The sequence below is a fragment of the Prionailurus viverrinus genome, chromosome B3, assembly GCF_022837055.1.
Source record: "Prionailurus viverrinus isolate Anna chromosome B3, UM_Priviv_1.0, whole genome shotgun sequence".
Classification (NCBI taxonomy): Eukaryota; Metazoa; Chordata; class Mammalia; order Carnivora; family Felidae; genus Prionailurus; species Prionailurus viverrinus.
Genome location: NC_062566.1, coordinates 103,019,636 through 103,047,250, shown reverse-complemented (window position 1 = coordinate 103,047,250; position 27,615 = coordinate 103,019,636). Strand labels below are relative to the sequence as shown.

At 38.0% G+C, this 27,615-nt stretch overlaps 1 pseudogene; it reads left to right on the top strand.

Annotated features, from left to right (window-relative positions):
• Positions 1-2,279: 2,279 nt before the first annotated feature.
• Positions 2,280-2,634, top strand: LOC125168239 (60S acidic ribosomal protein P1-like; annotated as a pseudogene).
• The last annotated feature ends 24,981 nt before the right edge of the window (positions 2,635-27,615 follow it).

Below are 27,615 nucleotides of genomic sequence, written 5' to 3'. Positions count from 1 at the left end.
AGAGTAGTTGATTTTGCTTATTGATTTTGCTTATTCAGGAAGAGATGATATGGATTCATAATCATAATTACCACATGTGACCCAAGGGTACATATATCCTAAGCATAGTCTATGATCATGCTGATTCCATCCCTTTTGCAAAACAATTCCTGGGCCTTCGTGAACATGATTTGGCAACCATAGGCACTGTTGTTATATGAGAATATTTAGCAAGGAATATCTTTTTGTTTTATGTTTTTCTCTGCTTAATTCATTCTTATTCAAAATGGTTTGGGCTTGTTTTTTAATATTCGAAGTGACATATGGTTCGTTAATTCTATTGCAAATATTGCTAAATTATGCAAGGGATAACAGAAATATCTTAGACCAAATTACCATAGACAGGGTGGCTTAAATAACAAGAGTTATTTCTCACAGTTCTGTAGGTTGGAAGGCTGTGATCAGGATGCCAACATGGTCAAGTTCTCGGTGAGTCCCATATTTCAGTTTTCCAAAAGGCTGTCTTCTTGCTGTGTTCTTACTTGGCAGACAGAGCAGAAAGCTAGCTCTTATGTGTGTTTATAAGAAGCTAGCCTCTTCTTATAAAGGAACTAATCCCATTCATGAGAGCTCTACTCTTTTTTTTTTTTTAAGATTTTATTTTGAAGTAATCTCAACACCCAAGGTGGGGCGTGAACTCACAACGCTGAAATCAAAAGTTGCCTGCTCCACTGACTGAGCCAGCCAGGTGACCTGAGAGCTCTACTTTTGTAACCTAATTACCTCCCAAAGGCCCCACCACTACATACTATCATATTGGGGCATTAGAATTTAACAAATGAATATTGGGGGGCACAAACATTCAGTTCATAATGTCCACAAAGCTATATTTTCAGTGTGGAATTTTTCCAGTCTCGGATTACTTTACACACAAAAAGCCACATAAATTGCTTCCTGCTTATATGCAATGTCAAAACTTCATTTAAGAAGACACTAGAAGTGAAATTCATGGTCTTTTATTAAGAAGCCATCTGTCTACTATTTATTTACTGAGCTGTAATGAACAATCTTTTGTGAACAAAGATTTCTCTGCCAGTGGGAAAGCTCCCTGTAGCCTTGGATGTGAGTGCCACCTGCTGGATGCTGTACACAAAAACTTTCCCATACCTCAACCCAAGAATGGCTGATCATTATCTGGGAAAATGCCCAGGTAACACCCCTTTGATTTTAGGTCACAAGGACAGCTGTAATGCCTAATGAGTAATGTAATCTTTGGGTAAGAGCGCAGATTTTATAAGAAAAACACACTCAGGAAACAAACCTAATGCAAAAATATTCCACTGAGCTATTGTTTATAAGCTTGCCAGTGCCAAGAATATAGTAAATAGTTCTCTGTTTATATTATGAGCTCACTGAGTTTTATACATTGGTGACATAGGCAGTTGGTGGGTGGCTTTTTACCTTAAGGAGGCCGTACCTATATCTTGCAGAAGGGTAGGAAATTAGGGACCCCTTGGCTATGACCATGAGTTGGCTTCAATACCAAATATGTAATCTCATCAATTTTAGTTTTGGTGCCAAATTCCCTGTTTGGGGCTTAGGGAAAAAGTGTTTCTTTGCATCACTCTAATGGACTCTGTGACTTATGGACTCAGTAGCCTGGGGCTTATATTAGCATTGGGACAATTTGTAATTTTCATTGAGGTCAAGAAGGTAGAAATGGCTCTTTAAGAGAAATAAATACATACCTTGGTCTATCAAGAGCTTTATGAAGTTTCTTCCAGTTTGGTCCTTGGGAAGGACATGAAAATTGCATAGCATTGTTTTCATGCTAGTTACCTAGGAGAAGGTAGGGGGAAAGAGGCCCTTGGAAAGGGACAATCATCTCCTTTTTTTTTTTTTTTAATTTTTAACGTTTATTCATTTTTGAGAGACAGAGAGAGACAGAGTGTGAATGGGGAAGGGGCAGTGACACAGAATCCAAAGCAGGCTCCAGGCTCTGAGCTGTCAGCACAGAGCCTGACATGGGGCTTGAACTCACAGACCAGGGGGATCATGACTGGACCTGAAGTCAGATGTTTAACCGACTGAGCTACCTAGGTGCCCCTCCTGGGGTTATTTTGAATCACTTTTGCAGAAATTTAAAATTTTTAATAATTTTTGCAGAAAGTTTAAAGTTGGGCCTTTTCTCAGCTGCTGCTAAGGTGCTCTGTCCTTCCGAGGAAGCTAAGGCTGCTTTGGGGTGAGGCCCTCACTTCATCCAGCGACTAGCACTGTGCCAGCTCAGCACTCACCTGCCCATGGCCTCTGTCTAGGAATTCACCTGCATCTGCTCAGCCCTCATCCAGCATGATGATGAGGTGACAGTCATGGAGGATAAGATCAATGCCCTCATTCAAGCAGCGGGTATAAATGTTGAACCTTTCTGACTAAGCTTGTTTGCAAAGGCCCTGGTCAATGTCAACATCAGGTGCCTCATTGTAATGTAAGGGCTGGTGGATCTGCCCCAGCAGGAGGACCTGCTTCTTCCACCACTGCTGCTCCAGCTGAGGAGAAGAAAGTGGAAGCAAAGAAAGAAGAATCTGAGGAGTCTGATGATGACATGGGCTTTGGTCTTTTTAGCTAAACCTCTTCTGTAACCTGTTCAATAAAAAGCTCTTAAAAAAAAAAAGTTGGTCCCTAGGTTATAACTGACCCAAGGATTGTCTTCAGTATGTTCTTGACATGATGAGACCAGTTATCTGCTTTTAGAATTTTATAGAAGCTGGTGGCATGTATTTCTCCTGCCCTGGCTCCCTTTTCCTAGCGCTGGAAAAACATCATGCCTAATTCACAAAAGAGTCTTTTGGGCTAAAACAAAAATTCTCTTCCTTTGTTCCAAAGTTGGTTAATGGATTTTTGTGGCTAAAATTTTTAAACCTACAAAATAGGATTCAGATTTGGAAGGGGCTCAAGGCAGAGTGAGCTTTCTGTTTTTATTTCTGGTTATGTGCAGCTCAGGACTATAACATCATGGTGCTGGAATTCAGATTTTATGGAAAAATGATGGGTGCTTGACAAGATTCTATATTGAGGGGCACCTGAGTGGCTCAGTCAGTTAAGTGTCTGACTCTTGATTTCAGCTCAGTTCTTGATTTCAGGGGCATGAGTTCAAGTTCTGCATTGGGGTCTGTGTTGGGCATGAAGCCTACTTAAAATTTTTTCTAAAAAATGAAGAATCTATATTGTGGATGTTGACTAGCCTTGTTTTTAAGAGACGGATAACATGAGTGGGGTAGAGGGACTGAAGGAGAGAGAATCCTAAGCAGGCTCCACAATTAGCATAGAGCCCAATGTGGGGCTCAATCCCATGACCCTGGGATCATGACCTGAGTCAAAACCAAGAGTCAGACACTTAACCAACTGAGCCACCCACGTGCGTCTAGCCTTATTTTTGCAATATATATGAATGCAGAATCATGTTGAACACTTGAAACTAATATAATGTTATGTGTCAAATATACATTAATAAAAAAAAGAATCTATATTGCATGAGATTACATGATATTTAGCACTCTTGTCTGTACCTACATCAATGCCAAGCCAGAACACAGAATGGAGATGTTACTTCTTACACCTACAATGGTACAATCAGCTCACGAGACTGACATATTTTGACTTTGCTAATGATTGCATGTTCAGATTCTTGGCTTCTCAGGACCCTTCAGGATAATATACCAGTTATATGTTTCTTGTACTCTTAGTCTGGGACATATATCAATTTTGGGGCTTCTGTCCTCTAACAACTCTATCCCATAATATGCAACCCCCAGAAATTTTTTCAAATGTGACTTTCAAATTGAATTGTTGTTATAGTTGGTCTAATAGTACTATCATGTAGATTTGCATCATATCTTAGAAATTTCCTCATTTTACACTAAATGGATTTTAGCATTTTCTGCTTTTTCATCATTGGGTTCTCCAAAAATGTTGCTGGGCAGAAATTTCATTCTGAGTTTCTGTGGAACAGAAGAGAAATTGAAGATTTACACAGTCATATGCTATAGAAGTCATCAGATTTTGCAAAAAGATTTTGAAACAAGACAGGAATGGAAGTGCAAATCTCAGTGGGTCTTAGTGTTTCATCACAAAGTTTTGTGGTAAAACCAAGATGAAACCACAAGTTTCACTGTTAGCCAGACCAGCACTGGAAGAATGATCGATTTCAAGGTTAGCCAAGGTCAGGCGGAAACTTGGCTTGTTTTATTCATATGTTCAAACCCCAGACCTACTGAATTTTGTATGATTTGGGGTTTCCAAAACAGAAAGCATTTGGGGGCCCAGTCCAAAGCTGAGGCCTACAGACTAAGGGTAAAGAAAGTTGTTCTGTCTTGGTTTGCACTTTAGCGCAATTACTAGCTAATTACTACCCAATTACTAGCTGAACCTTATTTACTTAAACTGTTCTTTGGAAGTTTAAAAAACCAAAGTATGTATTTTCTCCCTATTTTCTGCCTAATAAGAATACCAGGATTCTTCTCCCAGAGTCTCCAGATGTTTCTACAGGCCACAAGAAGATTTATATCTTGAAAGATTTCACGGCTGCACTTACCAGCACTCATAGACTGTATTCCATTCTTCAGCTCAATATTTGGATAATTCTCTAGGGGTAAAAGGAGCAAGGTTGCCTACTCTTAAAGAGTCTGGCCCAACCCAGTAATTTGAAAAAAATCTTGTACTTTCAGAATAAGAATTCAAAGAAAAGAAAAGAAAAGAAAAGAAAAGAAAAGAAAAGAAAAAAACAGTCAAGCTCAGAGCCTCAGACGTGTCCCCCATTACAGTGGGGAAAATGTGACACATGAAAGACAATCTGTGGCAGCCCAAGTTCTGATTAGGGCATCATCAGTGAGGAATATGAGGCTGGGAGTGACTCTAATTATGCCAGGACCAAATCTACTAGGAGGTGGCAAATCCATCAGGTCAATTGGACATGCTTTTGGCTGCACATTATAGAAAACCCTTCTAAAGGTTTCAGTCTTACAGGGTGTTATTTGTTGAGACTGGTTGGTGGTTCACTGATGCCATCAGGAACCTAGACTTTTTTCTTCTTTCCATTCCACATTCTTATTATGGTCACCTTAGGATCTTAAGATGGCTGCTGTGGAGACATCATTCATGTTTGTATTCCATTCAGGCAGAAAGAAAAAAGGAGCTAAGGCTTAGGGGCAAAGTGGTGAAAAGGCCCATTTTATGCAGAAAACAAGAACTTATCCAGAAGAACGTATTTTCACATGTGCTGACTGGGTCATCCAGTCAACAATATCTACCTTAACTAACTGAAGACAGGTGGTCAACAATAAGAGGATACCCTGTAACTGCATAGAAGACCAGATGTGAAATACTCTGGCTAAGGCAGACCACATCTACAAACCAGACCCATGGAGTAATTAGCTGTAGAGAGCCTTGCAGCTAAACTTTGGAGGACTCTGAAAGAGAAGGTTCTTTGTGAAAGTTCATGGAGAAGTCCAGGGAAGGTAGTATCAGATGATCATAAAGGGATTGTGTAAACTACAATAATTGGACATGGGATGGTTAAAATGTAATGTTATGAGCTATTATTGACCATTAAAGTTTCCAGAATGATCAAACCAGCTAAACCCACATCTTTCAGGGTCTTAAGGAAGACTTGCTTCCTTCCTTCCTTCCTTCCTTCCCCCACCCGCTTCTCTTTCTTTCCATTTTTCTTTTTTTCTATTCATATTTTTAAGTTTTTAATCATGAAAAATCTCAGCATACAGAAAAAGAATAACACCTCACAACTCCCCCATTAAGTTTCAATAAATTATTTACATGTTTTGCCTTATCTTTCGTTCTATATACAAAACCATTAAATACACATTAATAGGTATATACACACATGTGTATATATATATATATATATATACACACACATATACATATACACATACACATATCTATCTATCTATCTATCTATCTAGATATCTATCTATCTCTGAGCTATTTAAGTAGGTTGTAGACACTTTACCCCTAAATACTTTTTAAAAATTTATTATTATTATTTTTTAATGTTTATTTATTTTTGAGAGAGAGACAGAGCATGAGCAGGGGAGGGGCAGAGAGAAAGGGAGACACAGAATCTGAATCAGGATCCAGGCTCTGAGCTGCCAGCACAGAGCCTGATGCCAAGCTCGAACTCACGAACCGTGAGATCATGACCTGAGCTGAAATCAAGAGTCAGACACTTAACCAACTGAGCCACCCAGGCACCCCTGTACATCACTTTCTAAACCACCTTGTTTTAAGGATTAGGTTTTTAAGCTGTCTGAAGGACAAGCAAAATTGTTTTGTTTTCATTCTTCTTGAATTTTCCTTTGTTACATGTATTTTTCCCTGGTTACCTCACTGTGTCTGCTTTTGCTACTGTTGATTTTATCACACCTCCACTGTCCCAGGCAGCATGTTTTCAGCCTGCTGGGCTAAAAGTGGTGGAAAAGGTTTCCTCACTGGCACTGACTCTCTCTGGTTTCTTTTTAGGGCCAATATACTCTTGTTTTAATTATTCTATTTCTCCTGACATTCAAAATCTCCTCTCTTTTTAATTAGCTTAAACCAACCTCAGGCCTTTATTGATGGGAGAGAGTTTTCAAAAGCAATATGCAGAGGGTTTGCTTGCCAGAAAGGTTAGCCAGCAAGCACCTACCTCTTGTACAAGGCCATATGTTCTCTAAGGAATAGGAGTTCATTAACAGACTTTGTCGTCTGAGAGTTTTTTTTTTATTCTTTCCTCTCTTTCAGACTTAGAAGGATGTCTAAAGTGTTTATTATTAGCCTAAACTGAGAGCAAGTGAATGTTCTTATCATTCAAAAACAAATACACCTGTCTGGCAACAGGAACTCTGCCTGGCTTTATGAACCAGGAAAATCAACACTGTATTCTGAGCTCAGCCAGTAAATCTGAGGGGCCTGTAAAGTCATGTTGGAGAAGGGGCTCTTTGTGGAAGGATCTAAACTTCCACAGGCTCAAGAATTCTCACTGGAAGACCAGACTTGCTAGTCATGTGTCTGCACAGACTCTGTATCCTACTTATGTGTCCTATACTACTAAATATAAAATAAAGAACTCTGAAGGTTGGGAACACACTGAAAAATTGGTAGGGAAGAAATCTAAGGGATAAAGAACCAATATCCTGTGACTGCTGTCAGACTGGCACTTCTTCCTGATATCTCCTAAGGGCCCCCTTCACTACTTTCCTTTTTGCTAAAAAAGAAGCTAGTTTAGTTCCAAAAGTTAGCTATTGTTCTGATTTCCCTCTCCTAGATTTAAAAATGAAATTTAAGAGTAACTTTACTTTTCAAAAGGAAAAGGGTGTTTTGACACTGCCCAAATGCACAAAGCTATAACACCCAATATTCATTTAGTTATTTGACTACTCTTTGAGTAACTGTGGATTTTAAGGACAAATAAAGGTGTAGTATATGAGAACTTGCTCTCCAGAAACTTATGATCTAATGGGGATATAAGATGCATCACACCCACATCAGATCCACACATCCATGGCTCCCACTCTCTAATCATTAGCATCAAGGATGTTTTCATATTGGAGACAGTTTCAGTGTCCTGCTGGCCCTGACCCTTTCCCTCTGTAATTTTAAGCCTTCTTAGATTGGACTCAAAGGAATTAAAAAAAAAACAGCTTTAGAGTCACCGGAACAGGTGCAGGTAGTGCTGTCTCCTTTTACCTTAGCCGTTTGGATATAATTAGATGGTTTATCTCTGAGGGGAGAGATTTCTACATCAAATGTAGGAGTTTGAATGAGTTGTAAAGGATAATATTTTTGATGAAATAAAAATGTTCAGGATCTGTTTCAAGAAATGATCCCAAATTAGGGAGCAATTGAACACATAGTTATTACTACTAATGAATGTAGTCAACCAAATTTAGAAGTTGTATTTGTCATACTTTCAAACCTAAGATAGCCTGTGAGACAATGTATGTTTTGAAATGAGCAGAATGGTGTTCAAATTCTGCTCCACCATTTTCTATCTGTATAGCTTTAGACAAATAACTTAAAAGTCTAAGCCTCTACTTTTACCTCTGCAAAATGGTTATTACCAACATTCGCTCTTCACAACGGTGTGAAGATTGAGACAATGTGTGCAAAAGCTTTTAACTTGGTGCCTGCCCCCTGCCCCCACCCCGCCAGTGCTAATTCTGTCCTTGTCTTTTCCTACACTTCTCTTTGGAGGATTATGCCTGTATTTTATTTTAGTTCATCCTTTTTTATTTTTTTTTTTCCTGTTCTTGGCTTTTCTCATTGTTTTTGTTCTTATTTTTTCTGGCTGATCTTGTCTTTTTGGTTTCCCTCTCTCTCCTCTCTGTGGATGTTTGTTTTGCCTGTGTTTATTTTTCCATCGTGAACTTTCCTTGAGTTCCTTTCTCATTTGCCTTTTTGCAGACGTCTTTTGTTTTACCTGGGGCTCTAGCCCTTTGCACATTGATGTCAACACTGACTGCTGATTTTGGACTTTGCTGAGGAAAGGGGGGTGGAAGGTGTGGGAAAACCGTTCTTATGGGGCCTAGAGAAAGGATATTGGGATGTTGAAGCAGTTAGTTACTTGGATATACATATTTTGCAGACATACACTTCAGTTCCTGGCCAGAAGTCTGACGCTTTTTCCCGCAGTTCTTCAGAATTTTTGAATCTGCCCTGATTTCACTCCCTTTCTCTTCCCTCCCTGTTTCTCTACCCGGTTGCAGTAGAGCTCAGCTTTCCCCTCCCCAACTTCCTGCTGTCTTGCTTTCTCTGAAACATGTTTTACCTATTACTGCTCCTCTCCAACATTTCACTTATGTGGAACACCCACTTGGAAGGGGAGTTGTTTTTGAAGGGGAGGAGGTCATTATTGATGATAGCAATAAGAGTAAGAGTTGCATATGAAGCACCAATGCTCATACAAAGCCAAAAACAAGACAGCAGGAACTCATGACCCTGTTCCATTGGGCACAGATTCTAATAGAATCCAGAGAGTCCAAAGGATAGAAACAAGCTAAGGGAGTGGTGGGTGGTGACAGGAAGGAGAAGCCAGAGAATATTTCTTGCATCTTAATTTCCACATTTATTCATCACCTATGCTGGGCCAAGCAGTGTGCTAGGCTCTGGGTATCATTTGATGAACAATATACAGAAAAGTTTTGTCTTTAGTAGTCTTTGATAGTTCTAGTTGTGTTCTAAAGAGTTAGACTCTCCCCAAAATTCCTATCTAGTATTTTAAATTTGGACATAGTTTTCTACCTTGAGAAACACCATGGAAGGGAGCCTGTGGCTCCAGTGGCAGCAATAGATCTGGCAGTGCTTGGGGGCAGTGGTTGGTGGCACACCACGACTACCCATTATATGTCCTTAAATATTTTTATTATGGAGTTTTAAGCAAATGTGGAGAGAATAGCAGAATGAATGTTTATGACCTACCACTCAGCTTTAATAATTATCAACATTTTTTGGATCTTGTTATAATTCCTCCTTCCTCTACTATTTTCCTGAAATATTTTCATGCAAATTCCAGACATCATGTCATTTCACCTTTATCTTAGTCTGCATCTTAAGTAGGCAAGACTTTTTTTTACATAGCCATGATGCCATTATCACATGTAACAAAACCAATAATAATGACATAATTTCCTCTACTATTCATTCCACATGCAAAATTTTCCCCTGTTATCTCAAAGATGCTTTTTTATGGTTGGTTTGTGTGCCTGAAGATCAAAGCAAAGCCCACACATTACATTTAGTCATTCTGCCTTTTAAATCTCTTACTCTATAATAGGCTCCCTCCATTTCCCCCCATATCATTGTTTTTTGTAGAAATTTGATGTAGTGGATGCTGTGGTGTGCTGCCTAGATCCCTTCCTCATGACCAGAGCACTCATTCCTGTAACTTCCAGACCCACAGCATGTATCTAATGACTACAGCATGGAGGTTCTTCAAACAATTAAAAATAGAACTACCCTATGATCTAGCAACTGCACTACTAAGAATTTATCCAAAGGATACAAAAATACTGATTCCAAGGGGCACATGCACCCCAATGTTTATAGCAGCACTATCAATAATAGCCAAATTATGGAAAGGGCCCAAATGTCCACTGACTGATGAATGGATAAAGAACATGTGGCATATATGTATACACACACACACACACACACACACACACACACACACAATGGAATACTATTCAGCAATGAAAAAGAATGAAATATTGACATTTGCAACAACATGGATGGAACTAGAGTGTATTATGCTAAATGAAATGAGTCAATGAGAGAAAGACAAATACCATATGATTTCACTCATATGTAGAATTTAAGAAACAAAACAGATGAACAGAGGGGAAGGGAAGCAAAAATAAGACAAATACAGAGAGGGAGGCAAACCATAAGAGACTCTTAAATACAGAGAACAAACTTAGGGTTGCTGGAGGGGAAGTGGGTAGGGGGATAGGTTGAATGTGTGATGGGCATTAAGGAGGGCACTTGTTGGGATGAGCGCTGGGTGTCATGAAAGAGATGAATCACTGAGTTCTACTCCTGAAGCCAAGACTACACTGTATGTAAATGAACTTGAATTTAAATAAATGAATAAATAAAAATTGTTTAGAGAGTAGAAAGGCCTGACTCTCTTGCTTCAGTTTAGGACAACTCTGAAGGACTATCTCAACTCCAGAGCTTCCTGTGGGACTAAGACCTCAGTTGCGACTATATCACAGGTCAATTTCTTCCTCTGCCCGAACTTGTTCCCCTCACTCCCTTCAGGTATGTTCCTGAGGCTACTCCCAGTAAAATGCCTTGCACGAATCACCATGTCAGAGTCTATTTCCTAGGAAACCTAACCTAGACAGTTGATACTATGAACGCTCTAATCAAGCAGAATGTAAAATGGGATTTTAGAACTGGATCACCTGCCTATCAGCTGGCAATACAAACACCATTACTGGTGGTAGATGAATAGTGATAACATTCATATGGTGTAGAGTCATAATTTGTAAACAAGAATTTCATACTCCACTCTTTAATCATCAACACCCTTTTCCCTTCCTGCCCTCTAACTTCTTAAGGTATAATTATTGGCATGGCCTCACTCTCTCTTTTTATTGAAAAAATTTTTTTTCTTTTAGTAAGCTCTTTATTTTGAGATAATTTTAGATTTATATACAATTATAGGAAATAATTCTGAGAGGTCCCATATACCTTTTACCCAATTTCTTTCAATGGTAGCATCCTGCAAAACTATAGTACCAGAATGCAATCAAGGTACAGAACATTTCCATTACCAACAGGATTTATCATGCTTTCCTTTAAAAACCACGCTCTCTTTCCTTCAGTGCTCCCCTGCCTGGCAACCACCAATCTGTTCTTCATCTCTATAATTTTTCATTTCAAGAATGTTGCATGAACGGAACCATACAGTATGTAAACTTCTGAGATTACTTTTTTTTCACTTAGCAAAATTCTCTGGAGAGTCATTCAGGTTGTTCTATCAATAATTTGTTCTTTTTTTAAACAGTTTGTTCTTTTTAAAATTGCTAAATAATATTCCATGCTATGGATTTACAATCATTTGTTTAACCATTCATCCATTGAAGGATACCTACATTATTTCTGGGTTTTGGCTATTACGAATACAGCTGCTATCAACTTTTGTATATAGGTTTTGTGTTAGCATAAGTTTTTATTTCTCTGCAATAAATGCTCAGGAGTGTAATTGTTGGGTAGTATGATAGTTTTATGTTTAGTTTTTAGAATAAACTGCCGAACTTTTCCTAGAGTGGCTATACCATTTTACATTCTTACCAGCAATGAATGCACGGATGGTCCAGTTTTTCCACATTTTTGCCAGCACTTGTGGTTGTCACCTTTTGTTTCTTCTTTCTTTTACTTTTCCAGCTTTTTTGAGTTATAATTAACAACTTAAAATGTATATATTTAAGGTGTACAACATGATTATTTAATATATATATCCATTGATTATGCCAAGAAAGTTAATTCACGCGTCTGTCACCTCACATAGTTATTATTTGTGTGTGTGGTGAGAACACTTAAGATTTACTTTCTTAGCAGATTTCAAGTATACAGTACAGTATTATTTTTTTTAAATATGCTTTTTTACTTTTTAAATGCTTATTTATTTTTGAGAGAGAGAGAGAGTGTGCGAGAGAGCATGAGTGGGGGAGGGGCAGAGAGAGAGGGAGACACAGAATCCAAAACAGGCTTCAGGCTCTGAGCTGTCAGCACAGACAGAGCCTGATGTGGGGCTCGAGCTCACAAACCATGAGATCATGACCTGAGCTGAAGTTGGAAGCTTACCCAACTGAGACACCCAGTGCCCCTACAGTACAGTGTTATTAGCTATAACCCTCATTCTGTATAGTAGATCTCACTTCATCTTATAACTGAAAGTTTGTACCCTTTGACCAACATCACCTCATTTCTCCCTACCCCCAGCCCCTGGCAACCACCTTCCTACTTTCTGGTTCCAAGAGATAGAGTTTTTTTGTATTCCCACATATAAGTGAGAACCTACGGTATTTGTATTTTTGTGTCTGGCTTATTTTACTTAGCTAATTGTCCTACAGTTTCATTCATGTTGATGCAAATGGCATGATTGTTTTCTTTGTTGTGGCTGAATAATATTCCTGGGTGTGTGTGTGTGTGTGTGTGTGTGTGTGTGTGTGTCTGTAACATTTTCATTATCCATTCACCTGTTGATAGACTGTTAGGTTTTTTCCTATGTCTTGAATATTGTGAATAATGCTATGATAAACATGGGGATACAGATATCTCTTCAAGATACTGATTTCATTTCCTTTGGGTATATACCCAAAAGTAGAATTACTGAATCATTATGAAAATTTTTAATTTTTAAAGAAACCTCCATACTGTTTTCCACAGTGACTGCACCAATTTACATTCCCACCAACAGTATACAAAGATTCCCTTTTCTCCACATTCTTACCAACCCTTTTTATCCTTTCGTAAGAGCCATCCTAACAGGCATAAATATCTCATTGTGGTTTTGATTTGCACTTCCCTGATGATTAGTGATGTTGGACACTAATCTCATGTACCTTTTATGGAAATTTGATGTCAGTTTGCTAAGTTGATAAATTATTCAGGTATGTTAAATGAAAGGAAAGGGGGAAGGTCTAGGGTCCTCCTTTTAGTATCCCACTTCCTCTGTATGGTAATGCATATCTGACATCTGAAGATAATGCTTTAATCTTTATTGTTCCATAAAAAGAATGACTGTAGGGATGGGAATTCATAGGGGGAAGGGAAACACCTTGGCAAGCTAGGGTGGCAGCTTTTTGGTAGGGATGGTGTTGAATGTAGTAACTATCAATTAACTCAGTGGGCTGCAGCTTACTAAATTTACACACAGGCCTGGCTGAAAGGCTTACGTTCAGAAGCATTAAGAAAGTGTTCACCTAAAAAAAAAGACATTATTTGTCGATGACATCTGATCTTTCTCACACACTGGATCACAGTCAATGTTGTAAAGTTCTTTTGATTTGCCAGTAACAGAAAATAACTGGGAATAGCTTAGCCAAAAAAGGAAAGGGGGGAAAAACACAGAGATAGACTATGAAATCCAAAAAGAAGTTGATCATTAAATAAGGTTATATGGAAAGGAAATGACCAGAAGTTAGAAATCTGTCAGAACCCACGCCACTATTCACACTTGCAGTGTCTCTCTGCTTACCATTCTCAAGAGAGATTGTGATTGGCTATGTCCGGTCAGGTGTCCATTCCTCATTCAACCATGTATGGTCAAGGGGACAGGCCATTTACTACAAATTTGTGGGGAGGGCCAGTTCTCACCAAAGGGGTCTTGAGTTATGGCCTGGAAAGATACCCCCCAAATCAGGCAACATCTAATAAGTATGAGAAATAGATAAAAGATGTGTGTATGTGATTTTACACACGTACATGCAAATATACAAATACATATATTTATATGTATGATTTAAACATAAAATTCATATTAAACAGTGAACACTAACATTAAAAAGAATCTGTAGATCAAACATTAAAATGATAAAATATGGAAGCTTATGAAGGCAGGGACCTTGCTATTATATTTACTTCTTTATGCCCAAGCCTGGAAATATATCTGGCTCATGCTAGGTATTTGGTAAACATTTGTTGAATTTATCAATCTTCATTAATAATGATAAAAATAAAATGATACTTAGTATCATTAAAAATGGGACAGTGAGGGGGTGCCTGGGTGGCTCAGTCAGTTAAGCATCCAACTTTGGCTCAGGTCATGATCTCACAGTTTGTGGGTTCGAGCCCTGCATCGGGCTCTGTGCTGATAGCTCAGAGCCTGGAGCCTACTTCAGATTCTGTGTCTCCCTCTCTCTCTGCCCCTCCCCTGCTTGCATTCTGTCTCTCTCTCAAAAAATAAATAAAACATTAAAGAAAATTAAAAGTGAGACAGTGAGCCCTGTGAGTTTCTTAATAAGATGCAATTTGAAGCACACAGCTCTACCTATAAAATATTCTTGCTAAAAACTTGAACCTTGGTCTAATCAAGGCTTTAGAACTAATTTACAGTTTATAAGAAATAGGGGAAGAGAGGAACAGGTTAAATGGTATCACAGGGAATAAGATAAATCCAGAATATGGGACATTATACAGGACAATTGACCTGGTTTCTGTAATAAGCCAATGACACAGGGGAGAAAAAGGGAGATATTTGAGACATAATAAGTAAAATAATATGTGGACCTTGTTTAGATCATGATTTAAACACAGTAAATGAATGATAAAAAGAGATTTTTGAAACAACTGTGGAAATGTGATCATAGACTGGATATTAAATGATACCAAAAAACTATTGTTAATTTTGTTAAATATAATAGCCTTATGGTTACATAAGAAAGGGTCCATATTTTTTTAGATAACTAAAAAATGGGTAGAATGATATGTCATCTTATATTTTATTAAAAATGCTTCATCAGGGGCGCCTGGGTGGCGCAGTCGGTTAAGCGTCCGACTTCAGCCAGGTCACGATCTCGCGGTCCGTGAGTTCGAGCCCCGAGTCGGGCTCTGGGCTGATGGCTCGGAGCCTGGAGCCTGTTTCCGATTCTGTGTCTCCCTCTCTCTCTGCCCCTCCCCCGTTCATGCTCTGTCTCTCTCTGTCGCAAAAATAAAAAATAAACGTTGAAAAACAAATTTTTTTAAAATAAAAAAATAAAAAATGCTTCATCAAAGAAAAGCAAAAAGGAATAGATGATATAATGGCAAATGTTTACAATTCTTGAGTGTGGGGGATATGCATACGGAGGGTTATTGTCTATTTTGTTTTCAATGCATTTGAAATTTTACATTAGAAAAGAAACTGAATAGAGCATACTTTAAGCTTTTTATAAAAATATTGGGTATGTTTGAGTTTTGTCATTAGAATGTCTAAATTTACATGGAGAAACACTTCTTGTTGGACAAGATGAAATGGCGGAAAGTACACTAGCTTAGAAGTCAGACAAGTCAGTGGTTTGATTCTTACCTGCACTGCAAGGTCCTGAGGAAGGAGAAACATGGCTGAGCACAGATGGCAAGAGCATAGATAAGTCTGGTTTATAACATCTATGTGCATGTTTTTTGGGGTGGGGATGGTGCTGGGGTGCTTGAGGCTGGCTGTGTCAAGTTTAGAGCAAGCATATACTTTCTCTGTTTGCCTTTTTGTCTTGTTTTTGCCATAATTATGTCATCAGTCACAATGACTGCCTTGTCAACAAATTATCTCAAAGAAAATTGTTGGAAAGTTGTCACTTTTGGAGATTATGCCCTGGAAGCAAGTCTACTTCCCTTCCTCTCTCCCTAGTAAGACAGAGTGCAGTCTGAATAGAAGCTGGTGAGGTAGGTAGAGATGAGATCATGCAGAGCATTGTAGATGGCTCTAAGGAGTTTGGTCCTGATCCCAAGAGCAACAGGGAGACATCTGAAGATTTATTTATTTATTTATTTATTTATTTTTAATTTTTTTTTCAACGTTTATTTATTTTTGGGACAGAGAGAGACAGAGCATGAACGGGGGAGGGGCAAAGAGAGGGAGACACAGAATCGGAAACAGGCTCCAGGCTCCGAGCCATCAGCCCAGAGCCTGACGCGGGGCTCGAACTCACGGACCGTGAGATCGTGACCTGGCTGAAGTCGGACGCTTAACTGACTGCGCCACCCAGGCGCCCCCATCTGAAGATTTTTAAACAGGATATGCATTGTGACATGATTGGTTTTGTATTCTGAAATGATGACTCTGGCTAAAGTATGAAGAACAGATTGGTAGGGGCCAGAGTAGATGTATAAAAAACAGAGTGGGTGCTTGGAGGCCAGGGCTGTTGTCCATGTGAGAGTGGGTTGGGGGGGGGGAGTAGTGGTGTTGGAGATGAAGGGGAGCAGATGTTTTGAGGGACACTGAAGAGGTAAAATGGGCAGGACTTGGTGATATATCGAAATAGTAGAGTAAGAAGATGCTGTCAAACATGATAGGTTTCTGAGTGGTAGAACTGGATGGATGGTGGACTGATTCACTTGGGGATTTCTGGAAGCAGACCAAATTTTGAGGAGTGAGGGAAATAATGATTTTGCTTTTGGGCACATTGAGTTTGAATTTAAGGTGCCTTTGAGACATATAAGAAGTGATGTCAAGAATGCAGTTCAATATTAAAGTCTGGAGCTCTGATGAGACACCAGTGTACATCTGTAAGTTTGATAGAGAAAGGAGCTTACCCTTTGGACTTTTCTATATAATTGTGTTACTGCTACAGCATATACAAAGATTTAACACCTATAATATCTCTGAGAAGCAAGGACTCATATAAACCAAAGTTTTGTTTTGTTTCACAAACGAGCAGGTTTATTTTTACAGGAAAGCAGTTACCTTTCCCCTGCTTTTAATTTTTTTATTGCAAATACTGAGTGATTCTGGCAGTAGCTAAGACTTCTGAGCCAAGTATGCCTTAGTTTTCTCCTCTTATTACAATTTCTCTTTTTCATGATGTGTATTTGCCAATTACTAGTTAGGTCAACTTTCCATTGAAGGATTCCATAGAAATCTGGAATTGCAATGTAGCAATTTCTAAGCAGGGACACACCTCTCCACCTCATTAGAAAAAAAAAAAACTGTTAGAGAACTGTTAATATTATCTGAAGAGTCAGATCCCAAATATATTTTATATGTAGAACAGAATGAGAAAAGCTGGAGGGGAGGGAGTGGTGGTGGTGCAGGGGCTATTTCTAATCCTATTTTAAGCAAAGTTGAAAAATGCTGTTTCTGTAAATAATTTGGTTTTTCAAAGGGCTATCGTCCTTCAGAGCCTTTGGTAAACTCAGACATATGCTGAGATCAATTGTCCAATTTGGGGTTAGTTTTGCTTAGCTTTCCATAGAATGTTTTGAGTAATCATATATATACATACATATATATGTATATATACACATATATATTTAATGCTACATAATATATATGTATATATATGTATATATGTATATACATATATATTTAATGCTACATAATGCTATTTAATGCTATGTGTGTGTGTATATATATATATATATGTTTATTTATTTATTTATTTAGAGAGTAAGAGAGAGAGAGAGAGAGAGAGAGAGCATGCACAAGTACACGAATCAGGGAAGGGCAGAGAGAGAAGGAGAGAGAGAAACCCAAGAAGGCTGGGCATTGTCAGCATGGAGCCTGACTAGGGGCTCCATCCCATGAACCATGAAATCATGACCTGAGCTGAAATAGTCAACTGACTGAGCCACTCAGGTGCCCTGAGTAATGCTATATTTTTAACTAGGAAAGGAAAACAAGTTGATGGGGCACTAATGGGTCCTTGGACACCCCTTGGAGAGTTTGTCACCCTTCCCTTGCTGCACCTATTTACTCATTTCTAGGTTTTCCTAATTGTTTCTTAATTTTGTAGACAAGTCTATGGTTTAGTGAGTAGATAAAAATTATCAAAACAATACCTTTGATTTATCTAATTCCTTTCTCTTAATTGATATCCCATGTGTGATTTCACTAGAATTTATGTGATATTTCTGTCAGTGAGTTAGAGAAGGATAGGTGCTATTATTCCCTATTTTGATAGGGTAATATTTACCCTATTATACCTTATTTTGATAGGGTAAAATATCAGTGACCCACAGAGTTAGCATCTGAACCAGGGCTGGAACACAGGTGTTTTCATTTCTAAGAGAAAAAGAAAAAAAGAAGGAAGATAAAGGATAAAAGGAGGGGACAGGAGAAAAGGTAGGATGTAAAATGGAAAATAAGTTTATTTATTCCTTCAAGAAAAGTCTTTTCCATATGGAAAGAGCACAAATGTCATGAATGGATACAGAATACGTGGCATATATATACAATGGATGCAAATACGTGGCAAATTTTTGGCAAATACGTGCCAAAAATACGTGGCAAAGAATGAAATCTTGCCATTTGCAATGATGTGGATGGAGCTAGAGAGTATTATGCTAAGTGAAATAAATCAGTCAGAGAAAGGCAAATACCATATGATTTCATGCATATGTGGAATTTAAGAAAACAAACAGATGAACATAGAGGGAAAAAAAGAAGATAGAAGCAAACCAGGAAACAGACTCTTAACTATAGAGAAGAAACTGAGGGCTCCTGGAGGAGAGGTAAGCAGGGACAGGTATATACAGGTACACCCAGGTATAAATGGGTGACAGGTATTAAGGAGGTCACTTGTGATGAGCACTGGGTGTTTACGTAAGTGATGAATCACTACATTCTATACCTGAAACTAATATTATACAGTATGTTAACTAACTGGAATTTACTTTTTTAAAAATTTTTTTTAACATTTATTTATTTTTGAGACAGAGAGAGACAGAGCATGAACGGGGGAGGGGCAGAGAGAGAGGGAGACACAGAATCGGAAGCAGGCTCCAGGCTCTGAGCTGTCAGCCCAGAGCCCGACGCGGGGCTCGAACTCACGGACCGTGAGATCGTGACCTGAGCTGAAGTCGGACGCTCAACCGACTGAGCCACTCAGGAGCCCCTAACTAACTGGAATTTAAATAAAAATTTGGAGAAAGAAAAAAATAAACATATGTAGAAGCATTAAAAAAAAAAGTCTTCCAAATTAGAAAAACACAAAGGAGAGGAGTAATGAAGAGCTGGGACATACCCTGTAGGTATATTATAAATGGTGTTAGGGCGCAAAATCTAAGGTGTATCATGGGTGTTAAAGGAAGAACTTGTAGTCCAATTGCTAGCTCTCAAATTATTAACTATATATATTTCCTAACTTTTTATCTGGGCCTCTGAGTCCTCTTCTATACAATACAGATAACAATACACACCTTGAGTGGTTACTACAAAGATCAGTCATAAATTTGTTATACCACATGGCATACAGCAGTAACTAAATAATGAATAGCCATCACCATCACCATTGTCATCATCATATGAGAATGCAAACCAAGGCTCAAAAATGCTGTTAAGTAATTTTCCTAAAATCTCACAGAGAATTAATTGGGATTAAAACCTAGAGTTTGCTTGTTTGTTTGCTTGTTTTGTTTGTTTTGAACTAAACATCCTTATATAAAAAGGTACAGAGAAAAATCTGAAAAAACAGAAAAGTTCTAACATTTATTATTATTTATTTTTAAGAAAAAACATTTTTTAAAGTCTTCAATGTTCCCATTCCTGAGAATACAATGATGTATGATTCATGGTTACATGAGAGGAGCTAAAACCCAAGGTGGGGGGATGAACTCATAAATGTTATAATACAGAGGAAGAATTAAAGGAGGGCCATGGAAGATGTATTGCAGAAAATGAATTATAACACAAAGTAATTTTTGTCAATGGTCTCAGTTTCTCAATCCAAATATCTAATATCTTCTCATTTGTTTATTCTGAAGTGGATTTGTTTGTCATGTATTATATATTAATTCTTATTCACACACTTTTGTGTCTTTACACTATTTTGCCCACATTTTGACATAAGATTCCTTGATTTTCTCAAATGTGTATCCTTTCTTAGTCACATTTTGCCCATTGAAGTTGTTGTAAACTCCCATTTTCAATTTTATGCTCCCAGAATTACCAGTTTGGAGCAGGGGAGGACTGCAGGAGATCTTCGAATCTTGATTCCTGGCCTCTCTCCTTGTATCACCTTCACAAACCTTGATGGAGCACCATGTCATACTCCTGGACTTCCAAACACTGTCCATTTCCCCCATCACAACCCAAGGATAACCAGTGGGCTAGATGCTATCCCATATGCTTACTTAGTTTTTAAAATATGTCATTTCAGGGGCGCCTGGGTGGCGCAGTCGGTTGAGCGTCCGACTTCAGCCAGGTCACGATCTCGCGGTCCGGGAGTTCGAGCCCCACGTCGGGCTCTGGGCTGATGGCTCGGAGCCTGGAGCCTGTTTCCGATTCTGTGTCTCCCTCTCTCTCTGCCCCTCCCCCGTTCATGCTCTGTCTCTCTCTGTCCCAAAAATAAATAAACGTTGAAAAAAAAAATTAAAAAAAAAAAATGTCATTTCAGAAGATCTTGTTACAGAATTAAAAAATAGTAACCAGGCAGGGGTAGGGGAGGGAAAAGATGGTCAAATCTACAAATGTTCAGTTACAAGATAAATGAGTATTAGGGATGTAATTACAACATGATGACTATTGCTAACACTGCTGTATGATATACAGGAAAGTTGTTAAGAGAGTAAATCCTAATTGCTCTCATCACAAGGAGACAATTATTTTTCTTTTATCCTTTCTTGTCTTTTTACTGTATCTATATAAGAAGATACATGTTAGCAGAACTTATTATGGTAATCATTTCATGGTATATGTAAAGCATACCATCACGTTGTACTCCTTTGACCTACACAGTGGTATACGTTCATTATTTCTCAATAAAAATGGAAAAGAAAGTGGAATTGGGTTTGAGTGAAGGAAAGGTATGGTAACTGATGTGACTCATTTAATAAAATGTAATTAACTGTTTTTATCTTAACGCATCATGCTTTGTGTTGGTGCGTGTGCACACGTGTGTGCGCGCGCACGTGTGTATGTGTGTGTGAGAATTATCAAGAAACAAACCACTACTACTTCCTTACATTTCAGATGTGAGGGCTAACCTATTCTTGTGATCAGCTTTGAAGAGGGAACTTTGCTTACATATGTATTTATTCAAAAAGCATTTATTGAATACCTTCTACAGTCAAGTCACCTTCAGATACATGGGAGATACAGAGGTGCCTGGCTCCCAGGGTGGTGGCAGGGTTCAAATAAATTAATAAGATAATATGTTCATATGAAACCTGCTTTAAAAACAAACATTTTAGTGTTGTTACAAAGAACAAAACAAAATCAATTCATCTTTTCCTATTGCTTGTTTGGCACAGAGGTGAAATCATTTCAATGTTGCACCTTTGTAACCCTGGGCTTATGGAACCGCCGCGGTAAATCTGGCTTGGACTTGGTTCACATTCGTAGATCTCAGAAACTGTGGGGACTGTGGTAGTGGCAGCACCATTCATCTTGTCCTTTGTAAGCCCCCAGAGTTATAATCTTCACTCCAATTTGGGTAGAAGAGGAATCTGAGACCAGTTTTGCCTTTTGAGTCATGTAGACCTTGAGTGACTTAGATTTTCATCTTCACTAATTTCTTTTGCAAAATGTCCTTGCATACCAGGTGTGGGCAGAGAAACTATGGTAGACTCCCTCCTCTTGCAAAGCAAAGTGGAGTGTTACCATCACAACAAATGCAGCTTTTCTTTTCCTCTAGTTTTCATAAATGCCCAGGTGCATAAACAAATGTCCTAGGACTATCTGTGGCTTGCTCAAGATTGTAATAATTTTTATATTTTCTATGTTGAGGTCTTTTTTTCTCCTTTCCTAAATTCTGTTATCTGGCCTACCAAGGAAAGATGCTTATTCTCAAAATATGGATAAAGAAAAATAAGGCTCTACATAGTGAAATCAGTGACAACTCAAATTGTTTGGCCTTTGTTCACAAGATAAGAATTGTATATCTTGGTTATGGTCTATTAGTTGCTCTGAAATCTTTGGTACAAATTAGTAATGACCTTAGTTGTATTTGGGATTGAAAACAGCAGAGAGTAATACACATTTTATTCTATAGAGTAGTTCCAGCTGGTGCTGACTGGAGCCACCTGACTCTTAAACAGTGTTTATTGCAAAGGTCATTTTACATCATTGCTTTATTGTCCAAGGTTAATTGCCAATTTGCTTTTAAATATTATGCAAAAGCATTGGCTGAGATGTAGAAAACTTAGAGAATTTGACTGTCTTAGGAATGAATAATTAATGTCTTGTGAAGTCACACACATGAAAGAGAATTCTAAAGTTCACCTTGACCATTCTTCTTCCTTCTCCTAACTGTATCCTATTTTTAAAAATTCCTGGAAACCACTCTATGTTAAAAAAGAAATAAAAATGTAAAAGCAAACATGCTGAGAAAGTATTCACAAAACATATGATAGACAAAAGATTGCTAATTTTATTATATAAATTTATAAGAAAATCATAGAATAGATTAGGTGAATGAAGAAAGGGTCTGAACAGTCTACAAAAGAGAGTTTACCTAACAAACATGGAAAATTGGTCAGTCTCACAAGTGTCACAGGTATATGATAACAGATGCTTTTTTTCCCCTGGCCAAATTAGCTTTGGGAAGATTATAATACTGGTGAGAGTGTGGTGAAATAGGCACTGTCTTACATAATTTCTGAGTGCACAAATTGATAAGACTGTTTTTCAAAGTGGGAAAATTGTATGAAGATTCTTAAAAATACTGCTACACTTCATTTTCAGTGATTATACCCCTAGGAATCTATTCTACAGATATAATGTCACATAAAACATATAATGCATAAATACACTAATCTAAAGTGAAACATAAGAACTGCAACAGACATATTCAGCAATAGGAAAAGAGTCGATAAATTCTGTTTACTGTTGACCATTGAACACTAGGAGTTTGAACTAGGCTGGTTCACTTATACACAGATTGTTTTTACAGTACAGTGCTGTAAATGTATTTTCTCTTCCTCATGGTTTTCTTGATAACGATATGAATATGGTTTTCTTTTCTCTAGTTTACTTTATTGTAAGAATACAGTATAAAATATGCATAATATACAAAATATGTGTTAACTGAGTGTTTATGTTATCAATCAACAGGAGGCAGCTCAGTTTTGGGGGAGTGAAAAGTTATACATGGATTTTTAGCTGCATGGTAGTTGGCACCCTTAACCCTTCAAGGGTCAACTGTATTTAATATTATGTCCTAACTGAATAATATTGTAATGTTAAATTGCAAGGTCAAAAGGACAAATATTGCATGATTCCACGTATATGAGGTACCCAGATAGTCAAATTTATAGAGACAAAAAGCAGAATGGTGGTTGCCAGGGGTGGTGAATGGGGTGGGAAATAGGGAGTTGTTGTTTAACGGGTATGGTGTTTCAGTTTGGGAGGATGAAAAGTTCTGGAGACAGAGTGATGATAGTTGCACAACCATGTGACTGTACTTACTATCACTGAAATGTATACCTAAAAGTGGTTAAAATGGTAAATTTTATGTTATGTATATTTTATCACAATAAAATTGCAAGTTTCTTATAATAGTATGAGGAATGCTTCTTATATGAGTTCAGTTTAAAAAAGCTATATACATGCTCTGCAAAAGACACTGTCAAGAGAATGAGAAGACAAGCCATAGACTAGAAGAAAATATTTGTAAAAGACACGTGTGATAGAGGACTGTTATCCAAAATATATGAAGAGCTCTTAAAACTCATCAATAAGAGGGGTGCCTGGGTGGCTCAGTTGGTTAAGCATCCAACTTTGGCTCAGGTCATGATCTCATGATTCATTAGTTCGAACCCTGCATTGGGCTCTGTGTTGACAGCTCAGAGACTTTGGATTCTTGTCTCCTCTCTCTCTGCCCCTCCTCCGCTCACGCTCTCTCTCTGTCTCTCTCTCAACAATAAATAAACATTAAAAAAATTTAAAAAAAAACCCTCAAGAATAAGAAAAAAACCACTTGGTTAAAAAAATGGGCCAAAGATCTGAACAGAAACCTCACAAAAGAAGATATACAGATGGCAAATAAGCATATGAAAAAATGCTGAACGTGATATGTCATTAGAGAATTGCAAAGTAAAACAGCAACACAGTACAACTGCATACTTATTAACATGGCCCAAATCTAAAACACTGACAACACCAAATGCTGGTGAGGATGAGGAGCAACAGGAGCTCTTATAATTTGCTGGTGGGAGTGCAAAGTGGTATAGCCACTTTGGAAGACAGTTGGCAGTTTCTTACAAAACGAAACAGACTCTTACTATATGATCCAGCAGTTGAACTTCTTGGTATTCTCCCAAAGGAAGTGAAAACTTATATGTACACAAAAATCTGCACTCGGTTGTTTATAGTAATTTTTTTAATGATTGTCCAAACTTAGTCCAATTTCATTCTTTTGCATATGGATATCTGGTTTTCCTAGCATCATTTGTTGAAGAGACTATCCTTTCCTCATTGGGTTTTCTTGGCTCATTTGTCAAAGTATTAGTTGACTGTATATGTCTGGGTTTATTTTTGGGCTCTTGGTTCTGTTCCATTGATCAATGTGTCTGTTTTTATGCCAGTACCATATCGTTTTGATTACGACATCTGGGTAGTACAGTTTGAAATCAGGAAGTGTGATGCTTTCAGCTTTGTTCTTTCTCAAGGTTGCTTTGGCTATTTGGGGTCTTTTGTGGTTCCATACAAATTTTAGAATTTTTTTCTATTTAGTTTAATTGTGTTTTTCTATTCCACAGGTTGCCTTTTCATACTTTTGATTTTCAAAAGCTGTGAAGAAACTTTTTAGTTTGATGCAGTCCTAGGAAGCCCTCATACTTTTATCAGCTTCACGTCTAGGAATTCTACCAGTTTTTAATTTTTTTAATTTTTAATTTTTTAATTTAAATTCAAGTTAGTTAACATATAGTATAATAATGATATCAGGAGTAGAATTTAGTGATTTATCACTTACATATAACACCAAGGGCTCATCCCGACAAGTGACCTCCTTAACGCCCATTACCCATTTTGTCCATTCCCCCACCTAACACCCCTCCAGCAACCCTCAGTTTGTCCTCTCTGTATTTAAGAGTCTCTTATGGTTTGCCTCCCTCAATGTTTTTACCTTATTTTTGCTTCCCTTCCCCTCTGTTCATCTATTTTGTTTATTAAATTCTATATGTGAGTGAAATCATACGAATATTTGTCTTTCTCTGACTGACTTATTTCACTTAGCATAATACACAGTAGTTCCAACCACGTTTTTGCAAATAGCAAGATTTCATTATTTTTGACTGCCGAGTACTATTCTGTTGTATATATATAACACATCTTATTTATCCATTTGTCAGTCAACAGACATTTGGGCTCTTTCTGTAATTTGGCTATTGTCAATAGTGCTGCTATAAACATTGGGGTGCATGTGCCCCTTCGAATCACCATTTTTGTATCCTTTGGATAAATACCTAGTAGGGCAATTGCTGGATCACAGGGTAGTTCTATTTTTAGTTTTTTAAGGCACCTCCATATTGTTTTCCAGAGTGGCTGTACAAGTTTTCATTCCCACCAGCAGTGCAAAAGGGTTCCCCTTTCTCTGCAACCTCACTAACATCTGTTGTTTCCTGAGTTGTTAATTTTAGCCATTCTGACAGGTGTGAGGTGATATTCATTGTGGTTTTGATTTGTATTTCCCTGATGATGAGTGATGTTGAGCATTTTTTCACATGTCTGTTAGCCATCTGGATGTCTTCTTTGGAGAAGTGTCTATTCATGTCTTTTGCCCATTTCTTCACTGGATTATTTGTTTTTTGGGTGTTGAGTTTGATAAGTTCTTTATAGATTTTGGATCCTAACCCTTTATCTGATATGTCATTTGCATCATTTGCAAATATCGTCTCCCATTCCATCAGTTGCCTTTCAGTTTTGCTGATTCTACCAGTTTCTTAGAGTGAAGAGGCAAGATAAACCTTCATGTTTCTGCTAGTGGGAGGGGAAAAGCAACCCTTTTGAAATACATCTAGTGTATTCTCCTTAACAAAGGCATACTTAGCAACAGAAAAGATTACCAGAGCTTTATCTGAAGTGGGGGAAGGAAAATTACCCAACTCCAGCCTCTTCTAGCCTTTCTGTCTCACCTATGGGAAAAAACAAGATCTCAGCCCAGAAATACAGGCTCATTGAAAAACTGAGACAATCATGGGATTACAGTATGCTCCCCCTTCATTATAGTTGGAGGCTTCAACTCCTTTCTTTCAGTAATTGGTAGATCATGCAGGCAGAAAACCAGTAAGGATATAGTTGAACTGAATAGCACCACCAATTATCTTGATCTAATATTGACACTTATAAAGTACTTCGTCAAAAAAAAAAAGCAGAATACACATTCTTTTCAAGTTCACACGGAACATTCATCAAAATAGACCATATTCTAGACCAGAAAACACACCTGAACAAACTTAGAATACAAATCCTATAAAGTATGTTAGTGTGTTCCTCAGACCACAATAGAATTAAACTAGAAAAAAAACAAACAAAACAAAACAGAGAGTCACCTGGACGGCTCAGTCAGTTAAACCTTGGATTCTTGATCTCAGCTTAGGTCTTGATCTCAGGGTCATGAGTTCAAGCCCTGTGTTGGGCTCTGTGCTGGCCATGAAGCCTACTTAAAAAAAAAATTAAAAAATAAAACGAAAAAACCAGAAAGCTAGGAAATTCCAATATATTTGGAAAATAAGCCACACACTACTAAATAACCTGTGTATCAGGGAGGTTGGGTGGCTCAGTCAGTTAAGCATCCAACTTCGGAGCAGGTCATGATCTTGCGGTTTGTGGGTTCAAGCCCTGCATTGGACTGTCTGCTGACAGCCCAAAGCCTGGAGCCTGCTTCAGATTCTGTGTCTGCCTCTCTCTCTGCCCCTCCCCCACTCATGCTCTGTCTCTCTCTCTCTCTCTTTCAAAAAATGAATAAACATTGAAAAAATAATAACCCATGTGTCAAAGAAGAAGTCTTGAGAAAGTAGAAGCTTTATTGTTTTGTCTTTCACATTTAGGTTTACAATCCACCTAAAATCAACTTTATATGTGATGTGAGGCAGGGATCAAGTTTTACTCTTTTTAATATGAGTATCTGTCAAGCACACACAAGACAAGGTAAGGCCAATTCCTGACTGATTTAGTCATAAAGATACAATGAGCCACTTCTGGATTCAGGTAGTTTTTTACTGTACAGACAGTGAAAGCATAGAAGCTTCCCATGGTCTTTGTCCCCACACCAAGGACAATACCAAAACAAAAGGGGCTAGATGATGGCAATTAGGTCTGTGGGATACCTCCTTATGGAGGAGCCAACTCTAAACTGCATGGCTAAGTGGTTTTATATTCTGCTGCATTATTCTTAGAGGGATGGAGGAGAAAGTCTTGAATGTCATCAGAACCCAGGAGGCAGTGAGAAATTGTTTCACAACAGCCTTTCAGGAGAAGCAAATGGGATGTGGCTTTGG